At 28.6% G+C, this 26,236-nt stretch overlaps 1 protein-coding gene across 6 annotated transcripts in view; it reads left to right on the forward strand.

Moving 5' to 3' along the window:
* LOC107438138 (serine-rich adhesin for platelets) overlaps positions 1-26,236 on the forward strand; it is a 113,272-nt gene that overhangs the window by 34,768 nt on the left and 52,268 nt on the right. Inside the window, exon 1 of one of the 6 annotated variants that reach the window (XM_071188230.1) lies at positions 16,877-16,995. The exons of the other annotated variants lie outside the window; for them this stretch is intronic. The gene's annotated coding sequence lies outside the window, so the exon portion shown is untranslated. Of the gene's footprint in view, positions 1-16,876; positions 16,996-26,236 lie in introns of those variants that run through there. 6 annotated transcript variants of the gene reach the window in all.

Raw genomic sequence — 26,236 nt, forward strand, 5'->3', positions numbered from 1 at the left:
GTGTTTTAGCATCATTTTTTATTGCAATCGCAACATTTTTCGCATGAAAAGTTCTAATTAAATAATGAAATAGAAACAACCTAAATTAAAAATAAATAAATAAAAAGAAAGATGCAAAAAGACTTTGTTACAATATAACATTTTCCGCCGACAGTTTAAAAGAATATTTTTAATTAATATTTTTTTCCGATGTCTGATATTTGGTGCGATTTGTCCAACTTTTGGCGATGTTATTTTAAAATTGCACTGATGCTAATTTTCCTGGGTTTTCTGGAAGATTTTTATATTTAAAGAGTTAGAAAAATTTATGATTTAATATTTCATTCTAGGATTTATAAATTTTAGTAGAATTTTGATCATCACTACTTTTAAATAACTTAAACTTACATATAAATGCATAGTAATCATAAGATGTTGTGTTTAAAAGACTGTTAAAATCTCTAAAAAATATTTCTGTCTATAATTGTAGTTTAAATTTCATTTCACTACCATTTGAAAAAATCCTTTATTGCACAAGTTGATGTACAATTGTATGTGCAGGAGTTTTAATATTATTCGATACATTTATGAAGTCGTTCATTGTTTTGAACAATTTATTAAATGATATGATTTAGAAAATACAAATGAATTGTTTATGGCGAGTCACTTGTCCCATTTTTCAATATTTTATGTAACGTGAGAAAGTGGTGGCAAACTTGAATGGTTTGTAATCTATTTCCAATTAAATATTGGTGCAAAATATTTATATTGAGAAAGATGGGACTTTAGTTTGGCATTGCTCTTTTTTTTTTTTTTTTTTTTTTTTTTTTTTTTTTTTTTTTTTTTTTTTTTTTTNTTTTTTATTTTTTTTTTTTTTTTTAAAAAAAAGAGCAATGCCAAACCTAACTTAGATTTGATTTTTTTTTTTAAATAGTGTTAGCTGAAATAGTAACATCTTCACTTACGCTCCGCTTCAGAAATTCGCTCTCTTACAAAAATTTCAAATGTTTTTGAGGTTTACTTGAGATTGTAATCAAATATATAAAGTTGTTTTATTCACACTCCAGGTTGTTTTGAGGTTGATAGAAACTTTAGTTTGGCATTGCTCTTTTTTTTTAAAAAAAAAAGAGCAATGCCAAACCTAACTTTGATTTGATTTTTTTTTTAAATAGTGTTAGCTGAAATAGTAACGTCTTCACTTACGCTCCGCTTCAGAAATTCGCTCTCTTACAAAAATTTCAAATGTTTTTGAGGTTTACTTGAGATTGTAATCAAATATATAAAGTTGTTTTATTCACACTCCAGGTTGTTTTGAGGTTGATAGAAATTTACCTGAGAACAACCAGGTTTTGATATGTGCCTGTTATTTTTTCTACACTTTAAGCAAGTGAATACATTTAAGGTAGGAATAATTTCACCCGATTTCAACAAAAAAGTACGACTGAGCTATATGAAGCTACTATGAGCAACTATACGGCTGAGCTTCTATAAAATTAAATTTATGAGGTTTATTGATGAGGTTATTTTTGGTACCAAACATAATCTCATTTCTGCCTCTTCAAGTGTATTTTTTATGCCTGTCAACCTCAAAAACACTATTTTTTTTTTGTAAGGGTGCACCACTTTTTTTGAGCAGTTTTTCTTTGTTGCTTATCATCGTCGCATAGTTAAATCCTTCAATTATGTTTCTGTACAAACATCTTTATACTTACTTTAATTTCATATTTTTTTGTGCAAATTAGTTTTGTGTAGAGTGTTTTCTTTCTACACAAAATTGTTCTGCTCATATAATGACTATTTTTATGAAGTATGATGGTAGTAAATGTTTCTTTTCCACTTATCCCGAGAGGTGAAAAGTAATTACTGGGAAGAAGAGTAACATGACAACCTTATTTTCCATTAATTCCCCAACACGTTAAAATAACGAGTGCCTTTAATTTCGCCTGTAATCCCATGATGAAACTAATCATAAAATTTTACTTATGCTATCTCGCTTAAAACAATATCTAGCATAATTGTATTCAAAATAAAGCTAAATATTTTATGTGAGTTATACAACATATATTCTTTTTTAAGTTGACGGATAATTTTTTTTTCATTAAATGCATTATTAAATTCGTACTTGATTGTCTTAAATGAAATTACTTTTATTAATGACAAGTTCAGTCAACTATGAATCATCAAATATGTTACATAAAAAATAAGATGAAAGTTTCACCCTATCTTCTAAAAGATTTAATTAAAAATGTTAGTTGTTTCAAAAGGTTCTTTCTATATATTATTTAAAACTACTACCACGTGTTTAATTGAATTCTCTGAACGATCAGTTTTTTAGTTTCGCATCTTAATAAAAAAAAAATTTATAAAGAAAAGCTCTCGAACGAAAAATTGCATACGAGATAATAAAGAAGTTGCATTCGTCATTTTCCCCGCTTTGTAATTTAACTTTCGGCCGGAAATTAATTTTAGGAAAAAAGTATTTTGTCTGACTTTTCAAATAATTATAAGGAGGTAAGTGCAAAGATATCTTTCATCGTCGGCGAAAAACCAGCTGCCAAGAAAAATCAAAACAATAGGTAAGTTTATTTTTCTATTGCTACTTGATTACTAAAAGTAATTTTTATGCTTTTGTAATTCATTATTAGATCTCAAAATAACTTTTTTTCGCTGGCGATATTACGTGTTTGATTTATCAACTTATGTTATTATGAAATTTAGGGTTCACTAACACTAATTAAATAATGAAACAGCTATACGATGCATTAAAAAATTTTTTGGAAAACTTTGGCTAATTTCTTGCCCCTAAATTTATAGTTAAAATCCAAACAAGAAACCGTTAAAAATTACGAAAAGGTAATATAAATCTTGTTGTAAATTACTTTGTTTAAAAGAACATCTCTGCTTAGTTTACGTCTTAACTAATTTTTTATCAATACAATTTAACATTTATTATTCCAAGCCAAAAAATCAGTTAATTACTCATTATTGATAAGTTAATTCCTTATGGTAGGTTGAGGCTTAGAACGAGGCTCAATTCGCAAGGGTATGTATCTGATCTTTTTCCAATCGCATCTTATTAGTTCAGAATCCATTCTCATATAATATCGACCGGTAGTTGAAAAGTAACACATATGGTTGAGGTGTGTGGAGCGGAGATCTCTATCTAAAGTGTGGTAGTTCGTACACGGCCGTAGATCTCCAGATTATTTCTGAGGAAATAGTTCATAGGCCGACGATAATAACCCGTTTTTCTAGCTCTAAAAACAATCTACTCAAAACAAAATAGAGTCGCGGTGGCTCGGGGGATAGAGCGTTCGCATTCCTATGAGGTGAACCGGATTAAAATCCCAGCGTTGGCTGGTCGATACGAATTCCGCACCCAGCTCGCACCGACCACAGTGTTGACGTAAAAATATTCTCAGTGGTAGACGAATCATGGGTTAATGTCCTCTTGCCGTCAGGCTAATTGTGGGAGATTTTCGTGTTTTTCTTCTTCATGTAACGCAAATGCGGGTTAGTTCCATAAAAAAGCTCTCCACGAAGGCAAATTTCTTTTGAGTACTTGATCCAGGAGTTCCCTTGTCTTTTGGATTGGGTACAAAATTACAAGGCTACGGAGTTGAACATTAGTTGTGAACCCAAAATTGGGTCCGCTGTTCAACGATGGTTATAAAAACAAAATATTTTATTTCTAAATTTAATGCATTATTGCTATTATTTACAACTTTTATCATTATCACTTCTTTGAATGTATCGGTGTGTCCATAAATTTTTTTTTCGCGTTAAAGATGATTAACTAAATAAAATTTTTCACTCTTGATAATGGTATGGACTTGACTAAAGGTCTTAACTAAAGGTATGGACATTTCTAGTCAATGTTCATATTCATGACTTGTTCGTCTGTGTGCCCTAAGATTTCATACTTAAGTGTCTTAAAATTCTTCGGGTGTATAATGCCACATTAAATAATGCACATTATTTAATTAATGCCGGTAAATAATGCCACATTATTTAACAAAATGGAATATGAAATTTGAAAAAATTTTTTTTGCTGAAGCTGCTTTTTCACTCGCTTGGACAGTTTTAATGATGATTTGTGCCAATTGGAGGCTAGAGCACACAAGAAATCGAAGACAATGTCTTGATTTCCTATTGCCAACATTTAAACGTTAATTTATTTCACTAAAATGTCACTTTCATGCACTCAGTTCTTTACTTAACAAGTGGAAGATTTTTTAATGTTTAAATTTTCATGTTTTTTTCTTCTTTAAGTGTCCGTTAAACCATCGGTAAAAGGTTTTTAAATTTGTTTAGTTAGTTAAAGCTAGTCATACCGCTCCGCTGTCATTGTAAAATATGTTTCATTATTTCAATTTCTTAAAATTAGGTTAAGAAAAAAGCATAAAAATAGTTTTAAGTTAATTGCGATGAATTCTTAATTGTAATGAATACAAATAATTCAAACATTTTTCTAATTACCTAGATTGAATCTTTCTGTTGGTTCATGGGACTGGTCAAGTGGAATAGGACAAAGAAGAAGCTTACATCTGCTTGATATTTTATTGATCTTAACTATTGTTTGTAAATTTTGTAACTAAATATGCTTATAATTAAATTTATTTTTTCAAAACAATGCGTGTCCGTCCTTTTATGAGATTATTAATTTTAAAAGTGTTTTTACTTGGATTCAATTTTCTTAAAACGATAAATGAAGAACATAGTGGAAGAAGTGGCATTTTAGTGAATTAAGTTACAGAAAATATTTACATTACTCACATTTTCTCATTAAAAACAGTCTTATTTAATAACTTAGGCACAAAAAATTTGTTTTATACGTACAGATAATTAGTTTTTAAATCTAAAATGTTATACTTTTCTTCCACTAATGACTTTATTTATTCAAGACTAAGTTTTATTTTTCGTATAAGAACATGCATCCTGAATTGGGATGTCTAGATTTTTTAATATTGGGCAATAGCAATTCTATACAGGGCCGATATTGGCTAAAAAGTAGCTTTAAATTATCTGATGAAATGTACAATTAAAGAGCCGATATTGGCTGCATAATGGAAATAAAATATTAGGTTCATCTAACTATTCTATATAGAGCCAATATTAGAAAGTATCGACCCTTTTTATCCTTATTGAATCGTGATATTGGTCCACCAAATAATTTTGCTGCTAGGAATTATTTGAATTGATGCCTATGTTTTTACAATTAACTCATTTATTGAAAATTTAAACCAGAAGAAAAATGTTTTATGTTCGTAAAATTAGTGTTTTTTAGGCTCTTTAGAAAGGTAAAAAAAATTATATCAGTCTGTGAATACTATCTCCACGTTTTGATAGTTTTTAAAAGTGATATAAAATGCAATGATAAAAGAGTTTACATCAAAAGTTTCTTTGTTTTTTAGTTTTCTTGCACAAAATACTGGGTGCGCGCGAAGAACTTCAAGTTATTAACCAGTAAATTAACCAAAATTAAAAAAATTTAGTCAAAGGTGAATTTTAATATTTTAGGATCAATTTCTAATTCCCCTAAGAATATTCAAATCAAATTACAAATTATTTTATAAAATTCAAATTCAAATCAAGAGTCATTTTGTTGTTGGGGAGAAAGAGAGAGAAAGAAAAATGTAGATTTTGCTTTATCGTCTTTGAAGAAAAGAAATATGAATAGGTTGTGGTTAATTTTTGGTAACTTCTTGAAGAGAGCAGTAATATAAGGATGAACCTGAAGCATAATTTGATGTCTTTTAGCATAATATTACTTTTTTTTATATTTCGATTATCTTTTTTAATAAATATATTGCATTATAAATTAAAAATTTCATTCTTTTAATTCTTATGGAATTTTCATAGTCTCGCTTTATTTTTTACTGTAGCAATCTTAATCATTCGTTTAATCAAAATTAAGTAGTTTTTTAATCAAGCTACATTCATTTCCATCATCGTTGGCCAGACAGCCCAATGTGGGCCCATGCCTTCCTCTGAAGATTTCTCCACAACGACTTCCTATTTATCTTTGATCTCCAATTCTTTTCACTAATTGCAAGAAAATCAAACTCCCGAATCAGCCCATCTCATTTGCTACCTTCCCTGCTTTCTTGTTCATATGGGTCTAAAAAGCATTATCTATTAAAAAAATAGTTAACTATAAATGAAAATGGGTCTTTTTTTTAACCAAGCTGCATTATTTTCCATAGTTAACTTTTTAGAAAAATGTCAGACTTTGCATAGAATTAATATGGTACTTTATAAATAGCTTGGAAATTCTATACTTGTCTCTTACTTGTTCAATAATAAAAATATTTTTTCAAAGATACAATTGTTTTTTTGTTTTTTTTTCTCATTTCTTTTGTTCTCTCTTTTGAATTAGATTATCGAGAGATTATTTTTGGGCAGCTTTTATTTCACGTAATATCTCTCAATATTTTAATGATCTGTGCGTCAACTTGCGAATGGCAGTTACAAAACTTAATAACTAAAACTTCAATTCTTTTAGAGTTAGTTTTTACAACTCTAAATGATGAAATATTTATAATGAATCGTTAAGCAAATTTTTTTGAATTCTAGACTGACTTCCAGTAAATTTAATAATATAAGAACACAAAAAATAATTTACCGCGTATATTTCTACTAATATAAATTCTTTGGGCAGCATAAAAAATATTTTTTAAATTAAAATTCCAAACATTTTTAAGCTTTATTAGCTTTAGTAGCTCTTTGAAGAGTCTCATATCAAACTAGTTTATGAAACAGAAATTCTTAGTATATTGTTATCAAAATCAAATAGCTTTAGCTATTAATTAATTTTTAAAGGAAATACTCAAAAATACTCATCTAGTACCTGATATTTTGAAAATTAATCCCATTTCTAATACCTGAAAAATCGTAACCCTGAAAATTATGAACCCTAAAAATTTATGAAGATAATTATAACAGCAACCAACAAAAAAAAAAATGAGTGTGGCTTTAGAATTATTTTGTGTGGAATTCTATATGGAATTCTATGGATTAGAAGTCATTCTAATGCCAATTTTCAGTATAATTTCTTATTACCTGCACGAAGAATTCGCCTGTAGGGATCGGTTCTTTATAAAAGCATTCACCCAAATAGCAATGCTCGTTTTAAATGTTTTTATCCTTTAAAATAATATAACTACTTGGCTCACACATCTGAACTTTTTTATAAATGTACCGCTATTGATATTTTAAACGACCACATATTTCTACTTTAACTATTTATGTATTTTAAGGTCTTTCATCCGAACTATTTTGACATGTAATCATTTCTGTTAAATTAAGAACAACTGGTCGGTTGGGCAGTTTACTGTATTTCAAATCATTTTTACAATAACAGCTGCTGTCATGGTTCTTGAATAAGATGAGTATATTTAAGTGTTTTCCTTGCTCTGTTGGTTTCTAGTCTTTTGTTTTTCCCTCATTATAAAACTTTGAACTGTTGTAACATTGTACTGTGTTAATAATTCTCGATGTAAAATGAAAGATCATCATAATATGAAGTCTAGCAAATATTTAGTTTTGAGAAAGGAATTTTTGATAATGTCGTTAATTGAACTCGAGTGTTCACAGTTCAAATATTTCAGTGAATAATTTTTGCTTAAACGCAGGTGAGTAATTTTTTTTAATGTAATTTCGATTTATGTTTATTCAATTTTGGGAAGAACTTTAGAGTCTTGTAAGATATTGTGCCTTGTCAATATTTCTATGCCCTTAAAAATGTGAAATGTTGCGCGTTAAATTTGTTTAAATTCTGAAGAAAAAATATTGCCTTAAGTACTTTCGACTTAATATTATTCACCAAGAGCTATTTTTGGTCTAAGTGTTTAGATCATCTGTATGGTAAAATTTAGAAACTACTTCACTAAATATTTACATCAGCTGCTCTTGCATTATGCTTCACTTATTTTTGCTTATTTTACTTTTATTTATTTACTATCGCATTGTTATTAAAATTAATGATTGAAGTATTTCAAGTAGATTCAAATTGTGGCTCTTACCAGCACTAAAAATATCATTATTATAAAATTGCTTCGGTAGTTGAGAGATTCGTTCTCCGAACTTCTTTAATATTAATGGAAATTACTATGCCGTAGAAACTACTTGAAAATATCAAACGTAGCCGAGTGGCCCTATACCATTATTTTTCCTTTTTTTTAATAGGAAAAAAATAGATCTTTCTAAGCAAATACGTTTTTGAGATGTTCACAAAAATCTATCCAAACTAGCATTTCTTTTTTCTTTTTTTTTCTTCGTCATATTTTTTTCTTTAAATTTTTGTTGTGAAATTATTTTTATAAAACTCTAAAAGTGTGTGAAAGCTTCCATAACCTTTTTTCAACAGTTATTTAAAAGGGAGTAAAAACGTTACGCTTCGGAAATTTTAAACTGAATTATAGCTTACATTCTTGGAAATTCATTCGGTTTTTTTGTTTGTGACAAATGATTTTTCTGAAAAAAAAAGCATAAATTCAATCTGGAACAAATGGTTTAGCGTCAATTTGGTATCATTTGAAACAAAGGCTGAGGTCTAACTCTCTTTCTTTCTTCTAGCTGAAATTGAGAACAATAGCTTTTGTTGTTAGCCGGGAAAATAGCGATGTGGGAGTCCTTATTCAGGCTGAATCACTTTCACATACTTCAAATGATGTAACACTAGCACAATAATAAGAAATTTTTTTAGGTGAAAATCTTCTTTTAAAAGCTAAGAAACAAAAACTTCACAGTCCGTGAAATTTGAGAACATTAGTAAAATCCATTGTTTTTTTTTAATGCTGTTGGAACTGAAGTGAAATAACTTCAAAAAATTGCATTTTTTTTTCACTGTTCTCATCCGTATATCCTATAAGCAAAGTGGTTTAATCCAGTTCTTATCAAGAGTCTTTTTTTTTTTCATTCTTTATCACATACAATTCAGGGTGACGCGACGCTATTTTTTAACTAAGCCACGCTATAACATATGTATAGCCTTTGATCATTATGGGATTTCCGTTTCAATTAGAAAAGAGTTTTCCTAATGATGGAAAAGATTTAACAATCTGAGTTTAAAAGAATTTTGACTGTCATTACCGTATACTATTTAAAAAGGCATGTGACCATTTATAATGTTCTTAGTCACTAAAGACATTATAAAATAAAGTTCTGATGAATATCTGTTGAAAATATAAAAAAAGTTCTGAAAAATTAGACAGGTGACCGATTTCTGACTGTATCGTGTTATTACAGTTCAACCATACTAAGATTGCCGCAAATTATATTATGGTTCGAACCTCTCATAAATTATGTAGAAAAAAAGTACCAAAAGGATTGAAGTGATTAAAATCTGGATTGAATGGAGTAACAGAACTATTTTTGAGCTACCCTGTCTTTTTCTCCATGAAAACAAAAACTTGGATTAGATAAGAAAAAAATTCAGTAGTATCAGAAACTATCAATTTTTTCCATCTCTGTATAGCTTTATTTTATTAAAACGTGGTTCTCTGAGTATTATCGAGCTTAATTCGTTGCATATATTCTAAATTGAATACATAAAATTCCATATATACATAAAATCCCACAGTTGTTAAGAACAAAAATATTGGAAAATTGATTGCCAAACATTTTGCATTTCTCATTGTATTCAAATTCATTTCGTTGTAATCATAATTTCTCGAATGTGCTTGCAACTTTAAAATATATCGGATTAAACTTATTCTTATTTCCTGGAACTATATGGTAAACACAATGAACTAAATAAAATTTTTGGTAAAAAAAAAGGAATTTTTTAATTGCTTCAAAATTTTGTTTGTCGAACGGATTTTTTTTCCACTCAAAACATTTTCGTTTTTTTCCCCATATTATAGCGATAATAAAATAAAAAATAGTGTTTTTTGGTGCCATCGTGACACCGCGAGAGCCCGAAACTGTGGATTAGTTTGCATTTGTATACGTATGAAAAAAAAATCAATTTAAAAATAAATAAATATCTCAAGCCATCTGAATTTTTCCATTTAACCATTTTTATTTGAGACTGAAAGAGTTATTGACCGAACTGTAAATCTATATGACCACTCATATATCATTGCTTTTATGTGATATATATCATAAAAGAATAAAAAGATGTCAAAAAAATCGCCGGAGGAATTCTAGTTTACTGCATTTTTGAGAGAAATATTTAAATGTCAAGGTTACTTTCATCCTTTTCATCATTCTACCATGCGTTTAAAAAATTTTATGATGTTTTATGAAAATATTTATTTAAATAAAAAAAAATGTTTTAAAAACAATACGATATCAAGGACACGATGCTTTTATCTAGACTGTTTTTGTGTGTCTGTGTGTTTCTATGGAGATATAACTTAAAAACATAGTTTTGTAATTTCCGGAGCAGAAAAGTGTTTTCCTATTTTGAAATTTTTGAGTTTTGTTACCAATATAAATTGTGTTATCATTGCTGAGGTATTTTTAACCCATACTTATGTTCTGTTCCAATAAACTACCGCCACCACCTTGCTATGGGCTGGAGGATTGCCTTTTTTTATTGCATAAATTTGATCAGTTTTATCGGTGAGTACTAAATGAAACAGTTTTTTTTTTCCTGGATTTTCCAACATATTCTATTTTATTTAATAATGCTAGTTAAAATCACAAAATTCAGTAGTTAAATTTTAGGGATCGTCCACGTGGTTCACGTTCATATAGCCTTACCACCAGTAAGATTCAATGTTTCACACTTTTTAACGGTAAAATTTTGTTAGTTTCACAGTTAGTAATCGTTTCTTTAATCTGATTTTAAAAATAATCGATTCCAATCAACAATACAGTAATCAAATCATTAGTAAATTGACTAGTAAATGGTGAAATAATTGAAATTGGTAAATGGTGAATTGCAAGTTTGTCGTAATAACTGATTTATCGTAATATGCCGTACTAGTTATAGCGATCTTTTACTGTATTTTTTGTAAGGGAATGTGTTATTTCATAATTTATTTGCTACCTACAGCTTTTAATTAGCTCAATTTAAATAAGATAGCAGCGTAGTGCATAAAACTTCGATCTTTAGATCAAAAAGAAAAGGGATGTAATCTAATCTTTGTGATTTATTATAATGATCTTTAATTTTCATATGTGGCAAATAAATGTAGTAACTTTTTTTTCATCTTTTGAATTTAAAAAAATATCGCTGCAAAAACTGAAATTAAATGAAGGAAAAATAAGAAACAAAAATAATTACAAAAAATATGTTTTAGAGAATTCTTAAGCCTAAAAAAATAAGAACAATCTGGAATATTTTCAAAAACGACAGTGATGAGTAAAATTTTATATTTCTTGAGATATTACGACTAATATAAGTATTTTGATTAACCAAGAGAAATGTTAACTATTGCTCCCACACCTCCTCCCCCCTTGTAAATATCAAACAAATCTCAAAACCCTTCCCTTTTAGGTGATTTCAAGTTTTGTCTTCGTAAATAGATGTATTTCATCGAAATTGCAAGAAATTGTGTTCGCATCGAATTGTTGTTACGACGAGTTATGCCTGCGATGAATTGTGCTCGTGATGAATTCTGCCAACGAGTTGTGCATGTGACGAATTGTGCCCACGAGGAATTGTGCTTACGAAGAAATGTGACCCTGACCAACTGCCATCGCGACGAATTTTACTCACGACGAATTTTCGCTGCGACGAATTGTGCTCACGGTGAATCGTCGCAGAAACGAATTGTAACCGCAACGAATTGTTTCCACGGCGAATTGTTTTCGCGACGAATTACACTCACGACGAATTGACTTGACACCCTTTGAAATTAATTCGCCATGACTGAATATTTTATATTTTTACCTTGTTCATTCACAAAATTTTATTAAACTCCATTAAAAAAATCAGTTTTAATTAAAAATTAAAATTAATCAATTTTTATCGTAACGGCCATAGCCCGTTAATCAGTCGTTTGTATCATTGATAATCTTCATTTTTATTGTACGAGAAGTAAAATTATTCAGACCAAAAAGTGATAATAGCAATTATTAATGTGTTGCTGATAACTTCCTCAAATTGTTCTCTTATTCCATTAGATTTGTTGCCCTAAATTTTGCCGAAATTGTTTTGCGTGGGTAGTTAGAAGGCCTTGGTTCGACCTTGCCTGAAGGCCACGGTTATGCTGTGGTAATATCCTCAGTTATTTTGTTTTATTTCAGATAAAACGAAAATTGATTGGATATTGTGTCTGAAGTTTTATTTGTTTACAAACATAGTTTTGGTTTTTTCTTATTCCTTGAAATCTAAACGAAATTTTGGGCTATTGTTGCCTGACAAGAAACATTGTTTTAAATTTTGACATGAGTGGATAGTATATGTTAAGTATAGAACAACGCAAAAATATGCTAAAAAACCAATAGAATATAGCAAGAATAGATAAATAAGTAGTGGGTAGAAATAAAAAAAAGTTGTATTTTTAAAAATCGACAATTCGATTAATTTCGATCGTATTGTGTATTGGATAAATTAGTCGATATCTTATATAAATATGGAATATTTGTTATATCGTGTATTATATTAATATATTATAATAATTAGACCAAATTACTAGCCTCCTGCAGTTTCTTAATAGTACTTACCTATTTTACACGAGTTGATATGCAATATTTTTATATTTAAACACACATGTAATGGGTTTTTATTCAGGGGATTTTTTATATACTTCCTATTTGTTTTTATTTTTAATTTATTGCAGTACAATGTTAACCATTGATACACGGACGTAAACAAGTGTAAACCGGTTTCAGTCACGTAAACACAACAATGCTGTACCATACATTGCTCATTCAGTGTTTTAAAAGTAACCTCCAAATTTTTCTCGCAATTAAAAAAATACAATAGTATCAAATAAAATTTTAATTTATTCTAAATAATAAACTGTAATTATTTTATGTCAATCTTCTAACATTCTTTGCGTTAAATTCTCTTGCTACCGTAGAAATAACGAGCGCTAAGTAGTATAGTTTTAATAAACATCTTCCTAGTAATTCTAAGAACTTTGAAATAGTTTTTATAATACTGAATCGAAATACACTGAATTCAGTTGCATTTTGACAGGATTTGGCTAAATTTAGATGCATCATCTGCAAGTAAAATTAACAAAAATTGACAGTATTAGACTTCCATATTTTTTTAATGTCCACGTGTATGTTCGATTGTATTTGAAATTTAAATCGGTAATAATTGAAGGGTTTAAAAACTATTCTTATATTGACCTTGATTATATTAATCTATTAACTGACATTGAATATAATTTGACGTCATTGAAACTAGTTTTTCGCACTTAAGTATTCAGATATTCATTCATGTAGAAGCAAAAGTAATCTTAATTATTATTGGTGGCTTAAATATAAAAATAAGTTGTCGATATCATTATAATGAATGGTTGAAATAGGAAGTTTCCAGTTGACAATAATAATGTGACAATTTAGTTAGGGTTATATTTTCATAATAACAAATTAGTTTTCTTAATCTAATAACAGTTAAATTTCCACTTTATTAAAATATCTAAACAATGACGTATATCTTATATTCTTTTTTTAGATCAGCTGGTTAATTTTTGATACCTCATACTACACCATACTAACTGTGTTAAAAACATTTACTCGGAATTGTGTTCTAAAATGTTCGATTAGTTTATCAAACAATTTTCGAGAATTAGCGTTTAATTTATAGAATTAATCTTCGATTCTAATTACTGAAAGTTGCTGAATACATTTTCTTCCATATTTATGCATTAAATATACGTTACGATAGTCAAAACTCGATGTACTATTGTACAGTTTAGATGGTACGACCTTATAATATTGTGCCGGAGCATAAAGTTCCAAAATGATCTCCGTTTAATGTGCTAATATTCTGTAACAGCAGTTTGTAACAGTCTGTTGGCAGTAGTTTGTTGAAAACATACTGAAATATGCTTTTTAAAACTTGTTTATGTACAAGGATCAAGGATTCATCATAAATAAAGGGGTTTAGCACTTCCATATAGGCATGTACCAAGTCTCACAAATCTCAATTTTTAGTGCCCAAACATCGATTTATATACCATATGAATGGAATTGTTCCGCTAAACGTAGCGTTTGGAGCCTGCTCCAAATTTTTTCAACTTTTGAGAAGTTTATCGTTTGCACGTTAGCAGTTGTTATTCGTTAAACGGTTGATTGTTTGATTGATTCAATGAATAATTTTCTCGTGACGTCATTATTCTTTATTTACTGATAATTCTTTTATCAATATTTGTATATTTCGATCAGAAAATCAAACTACAGTGATTAGAGTTATAAATCTTAAGGAATAATAAAATACAATTCGCGATTTTTACAAGCGTAAAGAGTATTCTTACTAAAAGTGGTTTGACCTTTATACTTAAAATACACCGATCAAATTCTCAATTTCTAAATGAAAATTTTATATAATTATGCAGCGTTAGAAAATATTTTGTACTAGAATGAAAAGTTTGTTTTCAAAACATTTGAATTTGCGCAAAATCGTTTAATTATAACAAAAAGAGATGTAAATAATGTCTCAAATCTTCTCTTAAAATGAAACTGATTAAACTTTTCTGTCTGTTTTCGAACGGCATCATCAGAACAGCTTGGAACCGGCTTTAAAAGCTCTGTGTCACGGAACGGATTGACCTAAGGTTCCTGTAATTAATTACTCGAAAAAATGACATTAACAACATCACACCATCATCAAAATGGTGATAGTTGTTTAGTGACTGCAGTTCTAAATTATTGTATAATTTCGGAGCGTAATAAAAAAATGTTTTCCGTAAATTCCTTTGCGTATAGTCGGAAGTTCAGAAAGAAATATTTTATTTTAATTTACAAAGTGATTTATTATGAAAAAAAATATAAAATGATTCAGAAAATGGCATAATAGATAATTAGTTTTAATTGGGGTTTATAATTAGGTGTGTTTCTAGTGTAATTTAAAATCTTTAGATATTTATTCTGTTAATTTTTAATGAAAACCTCAACAAAATTTGCTTAAAATGATGATAGTTGTATATTGACTGTAATTCTAACAGTAAATTTTTGTATAATTTCGGTGCTTAATAAAGAAAATGTTTTCGGTAGATTTATAGTTGGAGGTTCAAAAAGTTCGTTTAAATATTTTATTTTAATTTCCAAAGGATTATTAGAGGATTTATAATTAGGATTTTAGAGGATTGGTAGTAAATTTAAGGATTTCTAATTGTTTTTTTTTTAAATTAGTTGCTGTAATAATGTTTCTTGTGTAATTTAAAATATTTAAACATTTATTCTGTAAATAAATTACCGTTCAGAAATTGGATTTATATTCACTTCTCCAAACTGAAATATCATGGTTAATAACTGAATAAAACTAAGAATATTAATTTTAGGTAATAAAACCTATAAGAACAAAATGGTGTTTTTTAGAAATTACATTAACGTATATTTTCCATTATGAACTCCTATCAATATAACCAAGGTATTTCTTTGTATTTACCGATTATAAAGAATAAATTTACGAAGAATAATGTTAAGAATAAATTAACATAAAGAAAAAATAAGATTAAATACTCTGAATAAAATTCAAAGAATAATTTTAAAATTATTGATTCTGATTTGATTGCAGAAACTTCATTTTTTAGATATCGAAAAATAATTTAATTAAACCATTCAGAAACTGTTGTTCCATCAAAGCTCTTTTTACTTTTTCGAGTACAGATTACCTCAGCAGTTTATAAATTACCATGGTAATTTGAAAAATGAAACAAATTTTAGCACTGCAGCTAAATAATCTTCTACACTGTAGTGGTAATGTAATTTTATTTTCCTGAATTTAACTTTTAAATCAATTAAAATTTACAGAAAGGTTTAATATTACACGTTCAAAGAAAAATCATATGTGCTTCGTTAACGATAGGTTAATTACACGGGTTTTCCTGTTTTCGATATTTATGGAGTTGGTTCCATTTTGTATTTTTTCTTAGATTAAAATAATAACTTTGTTTACATAAAATGATTTAGTTACAGTTTTGCGAGCTTAACTTCATCATACGGCTTATTGCGAGGAAGATCATGCTTTACCCAAAAAAACAGGAAATTAAGTGCAATTAATGTTATTTTATGAAGATACTGATTTCCGAGATATATGAATTTCAGCTGCACAATTTAATCAATTTCCTTCTCTAAAATTTTTTCTTTCGCTTCATTTATGATAATATAAGACGTATTAGATTCTATTAAATAAACTAATATTATGCTTTTTCCTTTCTTCAAAAATTTGTTGAATCAAAAATTATATTTCGAAAGTAAAAAGCTACAAAAATTTATTCGTTACTATTTTTTTTTATATAACATATTTGCACATTTATTTAATTTGGATCATTTTAGAAAAAACGTGCATTCTTATAAACAATAAAATAATGATTTTAAGATTTTTTTTGTTAAATATTTGCTTAAAAATCAAACACCTAAAAGAAATTTACATTTCAGAGGTAAATGATCTTTAGAAACACGATATCTTTTGTTTTTTTTAACTTGCAAATTCAAAATGTATTTTCTTTCAGATTTTAATTAACAAAAAACGTGGCTTTTTTAAAGGCGGGATTGAATTAAATTGAATGTGAAGTTCAATGGCACACGGTTCAGGACAGGACGGTCCGCCAAACAAACGGTTTTTTTATCTAAAGGCGGCTTTTATAGTATAATTTTAAGACGGTTCAGTATAATGATTAGCCGCACTTTTGCCAAAGGTGATATTTGATTGATATTTTTTCAAGATAGATACGTAACGAATTTCTCGAATTTTCATTGGATAACATTAATACACAGAAATAACATTTTATAGTGTGGTTTCTTCAAAAGCGCTTTCTAAGTTATAACGTTCTCCTGCACAGTTTTAAAATGGTGCTTCTGGTTATAGTGCTCCCATCTCCAATCAATGTTGTGATTGTAGTATCCTTGGATAAATCAATATTTACGATCCGTATTTTTAGGGTAAGTTATAATTTTTTAAATTTTATTTAATTACTGCATACATTTCTTCAGTACTTCCTAAATATTGTTTCTGAAAATCTCCTAGGCCCTTGGCGTCGTATTTTTATCATAGAATTAAGAATATCTTTATTATGACTATCCTATTAAAAAATATGCAGTGTGTTTACATATTTTAAATACAATTAAGTTGTACAACAGAAATGCATAATAAAAGAGTTTCGCTCTAAAAAAAAGTGTTTTTTTCTTTAATTCATTTTTGATATATTTTACTTTTCTTTCTTTCTTTTTATTTTTTTTATTATTTGAAAATGAAATACATCTAAACATTAACTGAAATGGAGCGAAATAAAGCTTAGATTGAAGTTTAGAGTACATCCATTGCGCGTGTCGGTGTGAAATTTATTTAAATTAAATTCATCCCCTTGAACCACATTTTGAGCTAGTATAACTGAAGAGCTTAGTGGAAGAACCGACTAAGTGACACTTCAGTGACTTTGAGTAAATGAGAGCTTAAGTTCCTCCTTTTTGTTTTTTTTCGTTCAATCATTATATTTTTAGTATGTTTGTGAAGGCATAACTCTCAAAATGTTTGGGATCTATTTATTGGATTCTAACTCTTTTATAAAGGAAGATTTTAATGAATTTGGTGCGTATCATTTCTATGTTTTCACAGATGATTTTGTTTTTCATCAAATGCAATTTTGTTTGAAAAAATCAAATAAATACCCATATATTTTGGCTTATAGAATGATATTTTAGCTACCTTAATTTGAAACAAACTGGTATCAAATTTTATCTAGCCTTGTTAGTCCGAAAACCGATTTAAAAAAAACGATTCAGAGACAGCGTGAGCTCAACTTTTGCAAAATGTTGGGTCATTTTTTTACATATAATGGTATTTCTGAAATTAAATAAAAGTATTTTAATTAGTTTTAATACAAAAATTATCTAGGTATAGTTATTGGAATATAAGGGGGAGCGGAAAGTAATGTCGTTTCGGCGCATTAAATTTTCGTTAGTCTTAAAAACCAATTAATTTTTTTCGATCCATTTTGATTATTTTTGATCCGGCATTGAAAGGTTGTTGCTAATGAGGATGAATACATTATTTAATAAAAATAAAATCTTGGTAACAAATATCAAATGTACCGAAAAGACATTTCTTTCCAGTCCCCCCAATACAAATTATTTACAATTTTTCTACTAAAAAAATAAAGTTGTTTTTTATTCTATCATGGTATACTACGCGTTGATGATTAGCTACGCAATTCTCATGTTTCATAATTTAGGTAATCACTTCACGAATTTCTGCCGTTAAACACTAATTTACTCAGTGAATATGCAGCTTTTTTTATTTTTAACTTCTTAGCGTTAAATTTCGAAAACAAGAGAACACCTGTTTAAAGAGCGAAGTCATATTCACCATCATGAAGAATTTTTTTAAGTGAAACTTAAAGAGGTAAGAACCATAGAGATAAGAACCACGAAAACCACTCGTGATTAGCCCGATGCCAATAGAGCTCTGATTTGCTTTTACAAAAAGTATAATGTGCATCAGCACGCAATCTCTGCTAACAGGAAACAAAATAAAGAACTATCTATCTCTGTGTTTCGTGTATATGTAGATTTAATCTGTCTCCACAGAGCCATACCGATTTTTATGAAAAAGTTGCCATTAGATTTGTCAAGCATATAAGCACGCTTATCATTTCGAATTTAACACTTAATATTTTAAGCGAGCATCTTAAAGATTGTTGATGAGCACCTTCTTATTTACAATTTGAAAGTAATAATCGATAAATAGTAAACTTTTTCGTAATAGGTATTAATTATATTAGTTAATTGGTGCTGTTTTAATATGTACTATATATACTAATATACGCATTATGATATCTACTATGGGTACTGAGGAAATAGGTTTTATACAGCTTATCGAAAGGTATAAGTACCGGAGAAAATTGTTGATTATGGTAATTTTTTTTTTCGCCCCGCGCTTTAGCGTTCGATGCCAAGCAAGAAATTTTCTAGCGTTCTCAATTGACTATTTGTCGTCAAGTCACTTAGCCGGTTCTTCCACCCGATGAATACTCAAATATTGTCACTTAGCCGGTTCTTCCACCCGATGAATACTCAAATATTGTCACTTAGCCGATTCTTTCTCTGAGTATCTTCGGAATGAGTAGATTTAGCAATATAAATTAATGTTACATATTTCAATAAAACTAAAATAAGAACTTTCCCCGAAAAATCTCGATTTTTTTTTTAAATGTCTCTTAGTCGGTTCTTCCACTAAGCTCTTCAATTAAAAGATAAATAATCTCGAGGATTTTCAGGAATCAGAGATATACTTTATATGCGACCTTCACTTTAATATGCTCTATATATCATTAAAGCGGAAATGATTTACTATTTTCTTTTATATTTTTGGAAATCTTGTAAGTTTTATGTACTTTTAGTCTAATATTTAAATTGTTGAAAAAAAATATTTTTATTGGGCTTACGACCGGATGTACTTACCATAAAGTTAAAAGTTTTTAATTATTTTTTTTTCGCTATTGCTGAAGAATTTAGTTCTCGAATTCTTAAGGATTGATTCCTTTTAAGGAGGTTTTAACTTTCATTTTTCATATTTTATTCTGATTTCTTTATTAGTATGCAATAAAACTATTCTTTTAACGAACGCGTTTTTTTTTCTTTAAAAAAACATGGATCCCACACTTTCGAAGTCCCTCGTATGATTGTTTTCTTTTTTTCTCTGTGTTTTTTCCTTGTAAAACTAAGAAGATAGCACCGTTTAATCAGCTTACTTAGATTTACTTAAAGCCGTTTTTCTCACTGGTCGGCAGGTAACTGTCCCAGAAATAAAACTACTGTGCCTCGTATCATATAAATAGAATAGTTTTGATTTCTATAAGATATTGAATACTTAACCCCGAGCGTTTAGTTACAGTTGAATGTTTCAGTAAGCCTATAAGCATATCTGGGAAAATTTCTTGCCAACGCAAGTGGCAAGGCCATATTTATTTGATTGTGATTACCCCCAGATTTTGAGTATTATAAATCCGTATCAGTCGAGAAAAGGAATGTTAGTTTAAATAAAATACGTTTTTGTATCTGATTTCTTGATTTGAAATATCGTCTACACTAATTAGTAGTTTTAAGGATTGACTCGCCAACCGTTAAGACTGAGTCCAAATACGTGAAAATCCGATAATTAGATCAAAAGTTTTTACGAGCTGCTAACATTTTTTTATTTTGCTCTCTGCACATTCATATCAGGAAGTTGTTCGTATTATTTAAACAATCAACAGAAATGTCATTTACAAGTTTCTAAACCTAGGAAATTCAGCTGTTTTTAAATGTAATTTCGCTTGTTTTTCACCTTCGCAATAAAGAGAAATAAATGGCAACATATATTTTAATAAAAAAATTCTTTAAAAAAATGTATATTGACTGACAAAAGGAAGTAATTTTATTTATTAACCTGTTAATTGTTGCAAGTACCATACCTCTCTACCTCTTATACTCTTTTCCTTTTTTTTTTTTTTTTTTGATGATAAAGTTCAAGGTAAAGACACGAACATTTTAAGGTTAGTAATTTAAAACAGTTTTAAAAGACTAAATGTTAACTTATAATGAAGAATATTCATCCGACTCCGTTTTAATTAGATATAATGCACTAGGAAGTGATCGAAAAGGTTGAACAATAGTAATCGTGACATCACGTCATTACAATTTCATTTCCCCCCTACCAAATGAACTGTTATATTTCCAACATGTAAAAAAGACAAACTGTCTTATTATTTAACCACCCAACATTTACCCTTTACTCTTTATCTTTACCTATGCAGCAGCTAAGGTGACTGACCCACACACGTTTCCAGAACTTGAGATCTACAATTTGGACCATCCCTTCGAAAGGTTACAAGATCATACCTTGTTTAACCCGAGGGTGGCTTTTCGGGTCGTATGCTGGGTAATAATAGCTCTTTTTTTTTAAATCGTGTTTTCTTGTTTTGTTTTTCTGAAATCTTTGCTGCTGCTGTTCTTGCCCTAAAACCATTAAGAGTTATTAGAATTTCATTAGAGATAAGAATGCGACCAGCATTTTGCGGAACTTTATCGCAGAAAATTACCATTTTACTGGCTTTCAGTTTGCTTGTGCCGTAAATTTACCTTTTTTTCCTGATGTTTTTTTATGAAGTTGTATCGGAAAGTTTTTGTCTATGCCATCTGATTTGTTTTTGCCGAAAATTACAGAGCTTTGTCTAATTTTGTTGCCTCGATATTAATGAATTTTAAGTAAGTTCATTATTTATAAAAAGGAATGAAAATAAATGATTTGTTTAATTTAACCATTTGAATACCTTTGGTTTATTTATTCAGAAAAAAAGTACATTTAGTGTTTGGTAATCTTAAATGGTTAGCATTATTTCAAGTTATCTTCCTTAACACTTAAAATTGAATAATACGTAAAAACCAAATCATTAAGTCAAAAGTTATTCATGGTGCAAATTTTTTCATTTTGCATACTATCAATGTATTTTTATGATTTAAATAAAAAAATTTGTGAAGTAGTGCACCAACGTTAAATTATGCTGGCTACACAACCAAATGCTTTGATAAATTTAGGCTGTATCATATTATATATTATGTTATTAAGTACCTTGAATTTTTTCCAAAAATTCTTAAATTTAGTTTTTTAAGTTTTTTTTTTTTTTTTTTTTTTNTTTTTTTTTTTTTTTTTTTTTTTAATTTTTTTTTTTTTTTTTTTTTTAATTTTATATTTTTTTATATTTTTTTTTTTTAGTTAAGAACAGTAGAATCAAACCACATTTTCAATTGTTCGGGAGAGCTTTTTGAATGAAACTGTTTCAATGCAGGCAATAAAATATTTTTCTGTGCTGTTTGAATTTCGTATCTTCTTCAGATCTTCCGCAGACTTCTAATCTTTCCGAGAATTTCTTCTTCCAGTGGTAGTAAAATGAAAATTGAATTACGATTATCAGCAGAAATATATTTTGTATTGTATTTCGAGTTCAAACATGCCATCATAGAATTCATATGTTTAATTTATATGTAGTTGTGGTGAAAAATATTTACATTAAATTTATAATTTTAAGAAATAAATAGAAAACATAAATTTTGCGTAAAATGCGTAAAAGTTAGTAGTTATGAAACAATATTAAGGAACAGTTTAATGTAAAAATGTCACCTTTGAAAAAGTGAAACTTTTGACTATATTGCTCTAAACATTATTTCATAAATTCTAAATTTTATAAATTAAATTATTTTTGAATATAGATTTACATTCAACATTTTATTATCGGGTGTTTTAGACAATTTGTTACAAAACGCCTGATTTATTTATTTGACTTCAGCAGCTTTAATCACCTAATGCCTCAAAAGTGACTGATTTATTTTCTTGTTATGGTATTGTATTTAATTATTTTAAATAAATTTTGCATATAAAAAATAGGTATTTATCTAAAAATAAAATGGCTTTGCTCTTACTATTGAAAAAAACAATTTTGATTTTTTTAAGAACTTTTTATAGCTTTTTTGGTACAAGAGTTCCTTCATTCCTTATCCAAATAGATTCATTAGCCTCTCTCCCCAATGAAAACATCTATTACTTCTTCCTTTCTTACCACGAGGATTTGTTAACGTTTAAATGCATCAATGATCTTGCAACCATGCGTTGTCACTTTTTTTCCTTTAAGTAACAACGATGCTTTTAGAACTTTTTATAAACGGAATTCTTTTTGGGTAACCCACGGAGCTACTTTTTTTCTCCATTCCCCATAGCGAATCCATTTAAAGCGGACTCCCAAGTGTGATTATAAGACTTGTTGATGCATGTACGTTATGCAAACAAAAAGTCTTCTTGATTATTCACAAAACTGACATCTGTGAATAAACAAACATTCTGAGAAATAAAATTTTCAGAGAAGTAAACTGAATTGAAAGTATTATTGCTACAGCAATTATTTATTTATCTTTAATTGATATACAACTTTGCATAAGTTGTTTTTTAGATTTTCTTATAAATTGCATTCATATAGTGTTAGAAGCAGAGATTTCTGCTTCTAAACGCTATACAAAACATTCTGGGAAATAAAATTTTATGAGAAGGAAGCTGAACTGAACTGAAATTATTATTGTAACAGCAATTACTTATTTATCTTCAATTGATATACAACTTTGCCTCGTTTGTTTTTCAGATTTTCTGATAAAGTGCATTCATATAGTGTTAGAAGTAGAGATTTTATGAAAGTACAATTTCTTTAGCTGTGTGTTGTAGTCCACAGTCGAGGCCCCGAAAAATTTATCTATTTACTGCATTTTTAACACGTAATGATATCCATATAACTGCTGCTTATGTATGCATAGGTTTGTTAAAGCATTTTCAGAGTTAAAAAGGGATTTCCAATTCAAAACTTTTGAGAAACTGAATATTAGATACTATTTAAGAGGCAAAACATAGACACCAGACCCACTTGGACCTAGATAATTAATAAAAACCCAGTTTTTTTATTATTATTTTGTATATTAATAATAAATGTCTGAAAATAAACTTGAAAAATTGTATAATAATCTAAAATAAATTGCAAAATGTCAAGATAAATATTGTAACTAAAATATTTGTCATAAACAAAGATTGATAAATTAAACAAAATGTGGTTTTTTGTTACCCTTCTTTCGAGTCTGTCTTGAAATGAAAAGGACTTTGATACGTGATATTCTTAATTCTTTCTAAAAAATTTATTCTTAGAAAGTCAAAAGAAAAACAATCTTATGAGTTTTTAGAATCGACCCTAAAAAGGATTCCTACATAATGGAAGTAAATTAAAACTCATTCTGAACTAAAAATTTCAGTTCTGGAAAAAAATCTCCACTTTTTTCACTAAAAATATGAACAATTTATAAAATGTAAACAAATGTTATATCTTTTTGGTAACCAAAACTATGAACGGATGTAGAAAAATTGAAACATAATTATTGAAAACATATTTATCAAAAAAAAAAAAAATTAAATAAAATTTCTATTATTAGGTTTCAATGTATCCAATATCATACCACTGCCTTTCGGCAAAAAAAATACAACTTGTCAGGGCCAAATTTTGTTAGGAGGGTTCATTTATTTAAATTCTGAGTATATCATTCCAGCGAATTTCAAATCTTGCGTTCTCGAAGGTTTACCGGAATTGCGTTCGAATATTTTCCCCACCACTCGGGGAAAAATATGAATTGCAGTTTGATTTGAAACACAACAATTAAGATAAAAATTACTCTCCATCTTTAAATATTTGGTCGCCAATGGCGTGCTAACGAGAGGAAATTCCGTGCCCTGATTTATGCTGTATTAGAATTTCAAAAGCTAAATCATCGAAGTGACCGAATCTACTTATAATGAAGAATATCCTGAAATTCACGCAAAATTGAATTATGCTCCATTGGTGCACTAAAATGTTTTCAACTGAAAAAAAGGAAAAGCGAAACAACTGACGGTTCTGAGTGCGTACTGCGTGTTAGTTCCCTCAAAAAGTTCCCCAAAAAACTAATTTGTTTCAATACTTGATCCAAGAGTTACCTTGTCTTCTGGGTTGGATTAAAAATTACAAGGCTACGGAGTTAAACATTGGTTGTCGGAAACCAAAAATGTGACTAATTTTCAACACCGGTTTTAAATTAAAATAAAATTCAATTATGCAAGTCAGTTTTTATATTTTTCTGATTATTTTGCAATGTTTATTCCATTCGCAAATTTTAAAACATGATCAAAATGCAAAACCTGCTATTGCGAACCATAGTTTGAAGGCCTCTGATATAAACCGTTATCTATTTTAATAAAGGTAATTTGAATTCATAAAAATATCTTGTACAAAAAAAATTCAGTTGTTTCTCTATAATTTAAGAAGTTATTTTTCATTTTTTTTAATCATTTTTTGTTCCCACAATTATGAATTAGAGCCAAAAGTTGCTCCTGATATCATTTCAACATTAAAGACAGCCAGTTCCGCTTAATTACATGATTTGAATTTTATATTCTGATCTCGTCAGTTTTGAATCACAACCTTGTATTTATTCACTTTTGTTTTTAGAAATCAAAGATAATATCACTGTGAAGATGTTGCATAACATAAGCAAGTTGTATTGTTCCCAACCATCATTATTCCTGCACCATAACCTACTTAAGATGCCATTTAAATAGATCTTACGCATTATTAATGCTAACACCTTTCCGACTATTCTTTCTTAACTTTGGAACAACCAAAAATCTAATTAAAATATCATTCTTTCGGCGAAGACTGGTTGCCGAGAGCGTGTGCATGCTTTACATCTATTGTGTCACGAAATAATTAACCTGAAATGTTTACTTGGTGTCCTTGCTGGGAATTGTTGTGTTATATTTTTTGTTCGACATCTTATTTTAAAATTGCTGCTTGAAAGTGTTTCGCAATTGGAGATTTTTTAAAGTTGATATTCAGATTTGAATAATTTCGTATAAAACCGTTATGTGGTTAAACAGCATTTCATGGACATAGAGTGCAAGGTTTTGAGCGTTCTTTGATGTTAAATAAACAGTTTTCCCAGTTGGGGATTTTCTTTTAACTGTGTTCTATTTTGGTTTGTTTTGAGATATATATTTTAAAATTTCATTGAGGAGTTTTTACATTTTGTACATGATATTGAATTACTTTCCCGCTGTTCCTTTTTGGATTTTCTTTTTCTTGACTACTGTTAAATCAAAGAAAAAATACGAATTTATAGTGTAAATATCTCAGTCATAAACTGATTCTTATAATATTTTTTTGTTACATTGTAATGTGTGGTTTTGTTTTTTCTAAAAGAATGTTTTTGGGTTTAAGATGCAGAGTTTGGTTTTAGTAGTAAATAAAAAAATCTCTTAATAATATTTTAGAAACAATTAAATCATGCATTACAAGATTTTTTTTTCCACCTATAAAACATTGAACGAAAACCATTTCGCAAATCTCTAAAATATTTGTTCCAGAAATGAGTATTTTTTTTAAACATCGTTATCATTAATCGTAAAAAAATCAGTCACGTGATCTCAAATTTGGTTCAAGAGTAGGGGAAAGTGGGGTCAATTGTAACAGGGTACGATTGTAACAGAGCAAAAATTTCGAGTGTCGGGTTCTAGATTTGGTTCCTAGGTGGCGCACAAGGTGTATTTAATAAATCTACATGTACACCCCTGCTGGCAACCATTTTT

The sequence above is a fragment of the Parasteatoda tepidariorum genome, chromosome X2 (assembly GCF_043381705.1).
Source record: "Parasteatoda tepidariorum isolate YZ-2023 chromosome X2, CAS_Ptep_4.0, whole genome shotgun sequence".
Taxonomy (NCBI): Eukaryota; Metazoa; Arthropoda; class Arachnida; order Araneae; family Theridiidae; genus Parasteatoda; species Parasteatoda tepidariorum.